Here is a 10,359-nt window from a genome sequence, read left to right as displayed (position 1 = left end):
CGATTTATCGTCATGGAAGTGGACACTTCCGTGATGATAATTTTGGTAATGTCATGGAACACTTCTACGACATCACAAGTATGACTATCTTGATTCTGTCCTAAAATTGTCATGGATGTACAAGCATGACAGAAAACGCGACATACTGTGACAAACACGTGTCATCACGGAAGTGTATTTTTTTGTAGTGCTTGGAGCTATATTTTTATTCGCCACATGATATCAGTTTTGCTTGGAGCGTCGTGTATGATATTAGTCTTTGCTTTGTACTTTACCACAATCATCCTTGCTGTACACACCTATTGGGAGAGAAATACTTGATTTGAAATTTATTAGAATACTCTATGTGCTTCACTTATATCTTTTGAGCTAGATAGTTTCACTCTATGTGCTTCACTTATATTTTTTAGAGCACAGCGATGGCTTAATTTTGTAGAAATTGTTGATCTCTCTTGCTTCAGTTATATTATCTTGAGAGTCTTTTAGAACAGCATGGTATTTGCTATGGTTATAAAATTGGTCCTAGAATGATGGGCATCCAAGTTGAGTATAATAAAAACTATCATAGAAAGTGAATTGGATGCTATGGTCAATTTGATGCTTGATAATTGTTTTGAGATATGAGGATGGTGATATTAGAGTCATGCTAGTGGGGTAATTATGAATTTAAGGAATACTTGTGTTGAAGTTTGTGATTCCTGTAGCATGCATGTATGGTGAACCGGTTTGTGATGAAGTTGGAGCACGATTTATTTATTGATTGTCTTCCTTATGAGTGGTGGTCAGGGACGAGCGATGGTCTTTTCCTACCAATCTATCCCCCTAGGAGCATGCGCGTAGTGCTTGGTTTTTGATGACTTGTAGATTTTTGCAATAAGTATATGAGTTCTTTATGACTAATGTTGAGTCCATGGATTATACGCACTCTCTCCCTTCCACCATTGCTAGTCTCTCTTATGTCGCGCAACTTTTGCCGGTACCATACACCCACCATATTCCTTCCTCAAAACAGCCACCATACCTACCTATTATGGCATTTCCATAGCCATGCCGAGACATATTGCCATGCAACTTTTCACTGTTCTGTTTATTATGACACACATAGTCATTGTCATATTGCTCTTTGCATGATGATGTAGTTGACATCGTATTTGTGGCAAAGCCACCTCATAATTTTTCATACATGTCACTCTTGATTCATTGCATATCCCGGTACACGGCCAGAGGCATCTATATAGAGTCATATCTTGTTCTAAGTATCGAGTTATGAATAAATAAATGTGTGATGATCTTCATTATTAGAGCACTGTCCAAGTGAGGAAAGGATGATGAAGACTATGATTCCCCCACAAGTCGGGATGAGACTTCGGACTTTATAAAAATAAAAGAGGCCAAAGAAGCTCATGGAAAAAAGAGAGGCCAAAGAAGCCCACCAAAAAGAAAAAGAAAAAAAGGAAAAAAAGAGAAAAGAAAAAAATAATGAGAGAAAAAGAGAGAAGGGACAATGCTACTATCTCTTTTTTTCACCCTTGTGCTTCAATATAGCACCATGGTCTTCATGATAGAGAAGTCTCTTATGTTGTCACTTTCATATACTAGTGGGAATTTTTCAGTATAGAACTTGGCTTGTATATTCCAATGATGGGCTTCCTCAAAATGCCCTAGGTCTTTGTGAGTAAGCAAGTTGGATGCACACCCACTTAGTTTCTTTTGTTGAGCTTTCATACATTTATAGCTCTAGTGCATCCGTTGCATGGAAATCCCTACTCACTCACATTGATATCTATTAATGGGCATCTCCATAGCCCGTTGATACGCCTAGTTGATGTGAGACTATCTTCTCCTTTTTGTCTTCTCCACAACCACCCTTCTATTCCACATATAGTGCTATGTCCATGGCTCACGCTCATGTATTGCGTGAAAATTGAAAAAGTTTGAGATTACTAACGTATGAAACAATTGCTTGGCTTGGCATCGGGGTTGTGCATGATTGCATACTTTGTGTGATGAAGATAGAGCAACAGCCAGACTATATGATTTTATAGGGATAACTTTATTTAGCCATGTTATTTTGAGAAGACATGATTGCTTTATTAGTATGCTTGAAGTATTACTATTTCTTATGTCAATATGAACTTTTATTTTGAATCGTTTGGATCTGAACATTCATGCCACAATAAATAGAAACACATTGAGAAATATGCTAGGTAGCATTCCACATCAAAATTTCTGTTTTTATCATTTACCTACTCGAGGATGAGCAGGAATTAAGCTTGGGGATGCTTGATACGTCTCCAACGTATCTATAATTTTTGATTGTTCCATGCTATTATATTACCTGTTTTGGATGTTTATGGCTTTACTTTACACTTTTATATCATTTTTGGGACTAACCTACTAACCGGAGGCCCAGACCGAATTGTTGTTTTTTTTGCCTATTTCAGTGTTTTGAAGAAAAGGAATATCAAACGGAGTCTAAACGGAATGAAACCTTCGGGAACGATCTTTTGGAACAAACGTGATCCACAGGACTTGGAGTGCAAGTCAAGAAATAAGCAAGGCGGCCACACGGGTGGCCGGCGCGCCCCCCACCCTCGTGGGCCCCTCGAGCATCCACCGACATAATTCTTCCTCCTATATATACCCATATACCCCGAAACCATCAGAGGCGACCACGAAAAACTATTTCCACCACCGTAACGTTCTGTATCCGTGAGATCCCATCTTGGAGCCGTCGCCGGTGCTCCGCTAGAGGGGGAATCCATGGAGGGCCTATACATCATCTCCAAGGCCTCTCCGATGAGTTGTGAGTAGTTTACCACAGACCTTCAGGTCCATAGTTATTACCTAGATGGCTTCTTCTCTCTCTTTGATTCTCAATACAAAGTTCTCCTTCCTCTTCTTGGAGATCTATTCGATGTAACTCTTTTTGCGGTGTGTTTGTCGAGATCCGATGAATTGTGGGTTTATGATCAATTTTATCTATGAGAAATATTTGAATCTCCTCTGAATTCTTTTATGTGTGATTAAGTTATCTTTGCATGTCTCTTCGAATTATTAGTTTGGTTTGGCCTACTAGATTGATCTTTCTTGCCATGGGAGAAGTGCTTAGCTTTGGGTTCAATCTTGTGGTGTCCTTTCCCAATGACAGCAGGGGCAGCAAGGCACGTATTGTATTGTTGCCATCGAGGATAAAAATATGGGGTTTATATCATATTGCATGAGTTTATCCCTCTACATCATGTCATCTTTCTTAATGCGTTACTTTGTTCTTCATGAACTTAATACTCTAGATGCATGCTGGATAGCGGTCAATGTGTGGAGTAATAGTAGTACATGCAGGCAGGAGCCGATCTACTTGTCACAGACGTGATGCCTATATACATGATCATGCCTAGATAATCTCATAATTATTCGCTTTTCTATCAATTGCTCGACAGTAATTTGTTCACCCACCGTAATAATTATGCTATCTGATAGAAGCCACTAGTGAAACATATGGCCCCGGGGTCTATCTCTTATCATATAAGCTTTCAATCTACTTTTATTTGCATCTTTACTTTTCCAATTTATATCATAAAATACCAAAAATATATTTATCTTATCATATTATCTCTATCAGATCTCACTTTCGCAAGTGGTCGTGAAGGGATTGACAACCCCTTTATTGCATTGGTTGCGAGTTCTTGTTTTGTTTGTGTAGGTGCATAGGACTTGTGAGGAGCCTCCTACTGGATTGATACGTTGGTTCTCAAAAGCTGAGGGAAATACTTACGCTACTATGCTGCATCACCCTGTCCTCTTCAAGGAAAACTAATGCAAGCTCAAGACGTAGCAGCCACTCATAAGGAAGACAATCAATCAATAAAGCGTGCTCCAACTTCATCACAAAGCGGTTCACCATACGTGCATGCTACGGGAATCACAAACTTCAACACAAGTATTCCTTAAATTCATAATTACCCCACTATCATGACTCTAATATCACCATCCTCATATCTCAAAACAATTATCAAGCATCAAATTGATCATAGCATCCAATTCACTTTCCATGATAGTTTTTATTATACCCAACTTGGATGCCCATCATTCTAGGACTAATTTTATAACCATAACAAATACCATGCTGTTCTAAAAGACTCTCAAAATAATATAAGTGAAGCATGAGAGATCAACAATTTCTACAAAATTAAGCCACCGCTGTGCTCTAAAAAGTATAAGTGAAGCACTAGAGCAAAAATTACAAAAGATATAAGTGAAGCACATAGAGTATTCTAATAAATTCCAAATCATACGGGTTTCTCCCAAAAGGTGTGTACAACAAGGATGATTGTGGTAATCTAAAAAGCAAAGACTCATATCATACAAGACGCTCCAAGCAAAACACATATCATGTGGCGAATAAAAATATAGCTCCAAGTAAAGTTACCGATAAACGAAGATGAAAGAGGGGATGCCTTCCGGGGCATCCCCAAGCTTAGGCTCTTGGTCATCCTTAAATATATTGGGGTGCCACGGGCATCTCCAAGCTTAGGTTCTTGCCACTCCTTATTCCATAGTCCATCAAATCTTTACCGAAAACTTGAAAACTTCACAACACAAAACTCAACAGGAAATCTCATAAGCTCCGTTAGTGCAAGAAAGAAAAACCACCACATAAGGTTCTGTAATGAAGTCATTCTTTATTTATATTGGTGTTAAACCTACTGTATTCCAACTTCTCTATGGTTCATACCCCCCGATACTAGCCATAGATGCATCAAAATAAGCAAACAACACACGAAAAACAGAATCTGTCAAAAACAGAACAGTCTGTAGCAATCTGTAACTTTTGAATACTTATGGAACTACAAAAATCCTACCAAACTAGGACGTCCTAGGAAATTTGTCTATTGATCTACAGCAAAACGAATCAATGCAAAATCACGTTTCTGTGATTTATTGAATTTTTTCTCGTGTGCGCAAAGTTTCTGTTTTTCAGCAGAATCAAATTAACTATCACTGTAAGTTATCTTATAGGTTCTACTTGGCACAAACACTAATTAAAACATAAAAACACATCTAAATAGATGCTAGATTATTTATTTATTGCTAAACAGAAGCAAAAAAGTAAGGAACAAAAATAAAATTGGGTTGCCTCCCAACAAGCGCTATCGTTTAACGCCCCTAGCTAGGCATTGAGATTTTAATGATGCTCACATAAAAGAAAAGAAATGAAGCATAAAGAGAGCATCATAAAACACGTGTCAAACACATCTAAGTCTAACATACTTCCTATGCATAGGCATATTATAGGCAAACAAATTTGCAAGGCAAGCAAAAACTAGCATATGCAAGGAAGAAGAAAGAGACGATAGCAATCTCAACATGACGACAGGTAATTTAGTAACATGAAAATTTCTACAACCATATTTTCCTCTCTCATAATAATTACATGTGGGATCATAAGCAAATTCAACAAAATAGCTATCACATAAAATATTTTCAACACGATCCACATGCATGCAAAGTTGACACTCTTCCAAAATAGTGGGATTATCATCAACTAAAGTCAAGACCTCTCCAAACCCACTTTCAATAATATTGCAAACACTATTATCAATATCATATTCATCATGGGGCTTAAATAAATTTTCAAGATCATAAAAAGAATCACCCCAATCATGATTGCAACAAGTAGTAGACATAGCAAAACTAGCATCCGCAAGCTTAGGGTTTTGCATATTATTAGCACAATTGACATCAAGAGAATTTATAGTAACATCATTGCAATCATGCTTTTCATTGAAGGAACTACCAAGTATGGATGCAGTAGCAACAATCTAATGTTTAACATAAGCAACTATAGCAAATTCATCTTCATAAATATTGGCATCATGGCCACAAGAATAGCAAGCATCATGTTCATCTAGGGATATTTCAATCAAATCATCGGAATCATTATCTATAGATTCATGCATATCATTATTTTCTTCCAAAGCAACAGTCATTCTCTCAATAAATTCTTTGACAATATTTAAGTATGTCAAAAAATTTATATTCATAGAGAGTAATATCATACTTTTCAATCAAAGAAGCAACTTCATAAGCACCCTTAAAAGCAACAAATTCTTCAATTTGTTCGATATCATAGTAACTATAGACACCCTTTGCATAAGAAGATAAGATTTCATTTTCATTAAACTCACATAGGTAGGGAAGGTGTTTTTTAGGGTTCTTAGAGCAACAAGTAAAATCACAAATTTCACAAAGATTCCAAGCATAACACATCAATCTGTTTATTTGATCCCATAAGAGTCTCCCTTTTTCAGACAAACGGTGACGCACAAAGTGAGCATGCTCATATAAAGATTTCCCATCAACTAGGATAGTTGGGGTTTCAGCACGAGAGCATAAGGATCGAAGATGATCCAAGTAGAACACTTTAAGTGGATCCATATCAATAGATTTTTAGCAAGCAAAGATGCAAGCACATAGAAGGAAGATGGAGACACAAGCAAACATAAGATCGAATGAAAGAGGGGCAAATAAAACGGCAAGGGTGAAGTGGGGGAGAGGAAAATGAGAGGCAAATGGCAAATAATGTAATGCGAGGGAGATGAGTTTGTGATGGGTACTTGGTATGTCTTGACTTGAGCGAAGACCTCCCCGGCAACGGCGCCAGAAATCATTCCTGCTACCTCTTGAGCATGCCTTGGTTTTTCCCTTGAAGAGGAAAGGGTGATGCAGCAAAGTAGCGTAAGTATTTCCCTCAGTTTTGAGAACCAAGGTATCAATCTAGTAGGAGGATCCTCACAAGTCCCACGCGCCTACACAAACAAACAAGAACCTTGCAACCAACACGAAAAAGGGGTTGTCAATCCCTTCACGGAAACTTGCGAAAGTGAGATCTGATAGAGATAATACGATAAGATAAATATTTTTGTTATTTTTATGATATAGATTGGAAAAAAAGATGCAAATAAAAGTAGATGGAAAACTTATATGATAAAAGATAGACCTGGGGGCCATAGGTTTCACTAGTGGCTTCTCTCAAGATAGCATAAGTATTATGGTGGGTGAACAAATTACTGTCGAGCAATTGATAGAGAAGTGCATAGTTATGAGATTATCTAGGCATGATCATGTATATAGGCATCACGTCCGCAACAAGTAGACCAAAACGATTATGCATCTACTACTATTACTCCACACATCGACCGACTCCTGCCTGCATCTAGAGTATTAAGTTCATAAGAACAGAGTAACGCATTAAGCAAGATGCCATGATGTAGAGGGATAAACTCATGCAATATTATATAAACCCCATCTTTTTATCCTCGATGGCAACAATATAATACGTGCCTTGCTACCCGTGCTGTCACTAGGAAAGGAAATTGCAAGATTGAACCCAAAGCTAAGCACTTCTCCCATGGCAAGAAAGATCAATCTAGTAGGCCAAACCAAACTGATAATTCGAACAGACTTGCAAAGATAACCAATCATACATAAAAGAATTCAGAGGAGATTCAAATATTTCTCATAGATAAACTTGATCATAAACCCACAATTCATCGGATCTCGACAAACACACTGCAAAAAGAGTTATATCGAATAGATCTCCAAGAAGAGGAAGGAGATCTTTGTATTGAGAATCAAAGAGAGAGAAGAAGCCATCTAGCTAATAACTATGGACCCGAAGGTCTATGGTAAACTACTCATAACTCATCGGAGAGGCCTTGGTGGTGATGGAGAGGCCCTCCATGGTTGATTCCCCCTCTGACGGAGCGCCTTCGAAGGCTCCAAGATGGGATCTCGCGGATACATAAGGTTGTGGCAGTGAAAATAGTTTTTACTGGTGCTCCTGGATGTTTTCGGGGTCCGTGGATATATATAGGAGGCAGAAGTAGGTCGGTGGATGCTCGAGGGGCCCACGAGGGTGGGGGGCGCGCCCACCCTTACTGGGCGCGCCGAGCACCCTTGTGTCCGCCTCGTTCGCTTCTTGACATCCACTCCAAGTCTCCTAGTTTGCATTTGTTCCAAAAAGATCGCCCCGGAAGGTTTCATATCGTTTGGACTCCGTTTGATATTCCTTTTCTTCGTAACACTGAAATAGGCAAAAAACAGCAATTCGGGCTGGGCCTCCGGTTAGTAGGTTAGTCCCAGAAATGATATAAAAGTGTAAAGTAAAGCCCATAAACATCCAAAACAGGTAATATAATAGCTTGGAACAATAAAAAAATATAGATACATTGGAGACGTATCAGGTGTTGGCGGCAGTAACTGGGTCTCAGCCCAGTCGATGAGGAAGTCGGCCAACACTTTGGACTTGATGGTGGTGCAAGGCTGGTAGAAGATGGTATAAGGAGCCAGTGCAAACGACCGTGATGGGGTGCTCTTGAAAGTAGGGCTTGAGCTTCTTGGCGGAGAAGTACACGCCGTAGCACATTTTCTAGTAGTGAGGGTAGTTCTGCTTCGAGGTTGACAGCACTTCACTCAGGTAATACACCGGTCTCTGGACTAGCTGGACTTTGCCTTCCTCTGGGCGCTGAACCACGATGCCTGTGCTGACCACCCGGCTAGTTGCGGCAATGTAAAGGAGCATGGGCTCTTTTTCAGTCGGAGTTGCCAGGATAGGCGACGTGACGAGCATCTTTTTCAACTAATGAAAGGCTTCATCCGCCTAGTCATTCCACTCAAAGTGAGTGGTTTTCCTCATGAGTTGGTATAGGGGAAGAGCCTTCTCCCCTAGCCAGCTGATGAAGCGGTTATGGGAAGCCAGGCATCCGGTGAACTTTTGGATGTCTCGCAGCCGGGTGGGAATCTCCATCCTCTCTATGGCCTTGATCTTCACTGGGTTGCACTCAATGCCACGTTCGGAGACTAGGAAGCCAAGGACTTGGTCGGCTGGTACCCTGAACACACATTTTTCTGGGTTGAGCTTGATCTGAAAGCGGCGTAGTTGTCAAATGTTTCTTTGAGATCTTCCAGCAAGGTGCCGACTTCTCGGTCTTCACCACAACATTGTCTACATGGACGTGGTAATTTCTGCCGAGTTGCTTGAGGAGGCATTTCTGCATGCAACACTGAAAAGTGGCACCAGTATTTCTTAGGCCAAATGTCATAGTCAGGTAGCAAAAAGCTCCGAATGGTGTGATGAAGGCGGTCTTCAGGCGGTTGGCTGGATCCAAATTGATCTGATGGTAACCTGAGTAGGCATCCAAGAAACTCAATAGCTCGCATACGGTTGTGGAGTCTATCACTTGATCAATCTGGGGCAAAGCAAACGGATCTTTTGGGCAGGCTTTGTTGAGGCTGGTATAGTCTATACACATGCACCATTTCTTGTTCTTCTTCAGTACAAGGACTGGGTTGGCAAGCCATTCTGGAAGAACACTTCCATAATGAAGCCGGCTGCCAGAAGTCGGGCTATCTCTTCACCAACAATTCTTCTCTTCTCCGACAGTCGGCGGAGGGGCTGTTTGACTGGTTTTGCATCTGCTCGGACGTGTAGCTTGTGCTCGGTGAAATCTGTTGAAACACCCGGCATGTCCTTGGGGGACCATGCGAAGATATCCCGATTCTCATGGAGGAAATTGACGAGCTCACTTTCCTATTTGCTATCCAGGTTTGTTCCTACTACAGTGAACCTCTCTGGGTGCTCTGGGTCCAGAGGTATCTTCTTTGTTTCCTTGGCCGGCTGGAAGGAGCCATGAGCTTCCGACTCCTTGGGATCGGGCGACAGGTCCGGCTACTTGCCGACCATGGCCACAACCCGGTCAAGGATCTTTCTCTCAGCAGCAATCACGAGGGACTCGGCCAGCCGACTGCTAGCTGCAGCGCAGTCGGAGGACTTCTTGTAGTCTTCGACTATGGTGATTGAGGGAGTCCTGGACTAGGGGGTGTCCGGGTAGCCGAACTATCATCATCGGCCGGACTCCAAGACTATGAAGATACAAGATTGAAGACTTCGTCCCGTGTCTGGATGGGACTTTCCTTGGCGTGGAAGGCAAGCTTGGCGATACGGATATGTAGATCTCCTACCATTGTAACCGACTCTGTGTAACCCTAGCCCTCTCCGGTGTCTATATAAACTGGATGGCTTTAGTCCGTAGGACGGACAACAATCATACCATAGGCTAGCTTCTAGGGTTTAGCCTCCTTGATCTCATGGTAGATCCACTCTTGTAACACACATCATCAATATTAATCAAGCAGGACGTAGGGTTTTACCTCCATCAAGAGGGCCCGAACCTGGGTAAAACATCGTGTCCCTTGTCTCCTGTTACCATCCGCCTAGACGCACAGTTCGAGACCCCCTACCCGAGATCCGCCGGTTTTGACACTGACATTGGTGCTTTCATTGAGAGTTCCTCTGTG

Source organism: Triticum dicoccoides, chromosome 3B, assembly GCF_002162155.2.
Source record: "Triticum dicoccoides isolate Atlit2015 ecotype Zavitan chromosome 3B, WEW_v2.0, whole genome shotgun sequence".
Lineage (NCBI taxonomy): Eukaryota > Viridiplantae > Streptophyta > Magnoliopsida > Poales > Poaceae > Triticum > Triticum dicoccoides.
This window is presented reverse-complemented; position numbering follows the sequence as displayed.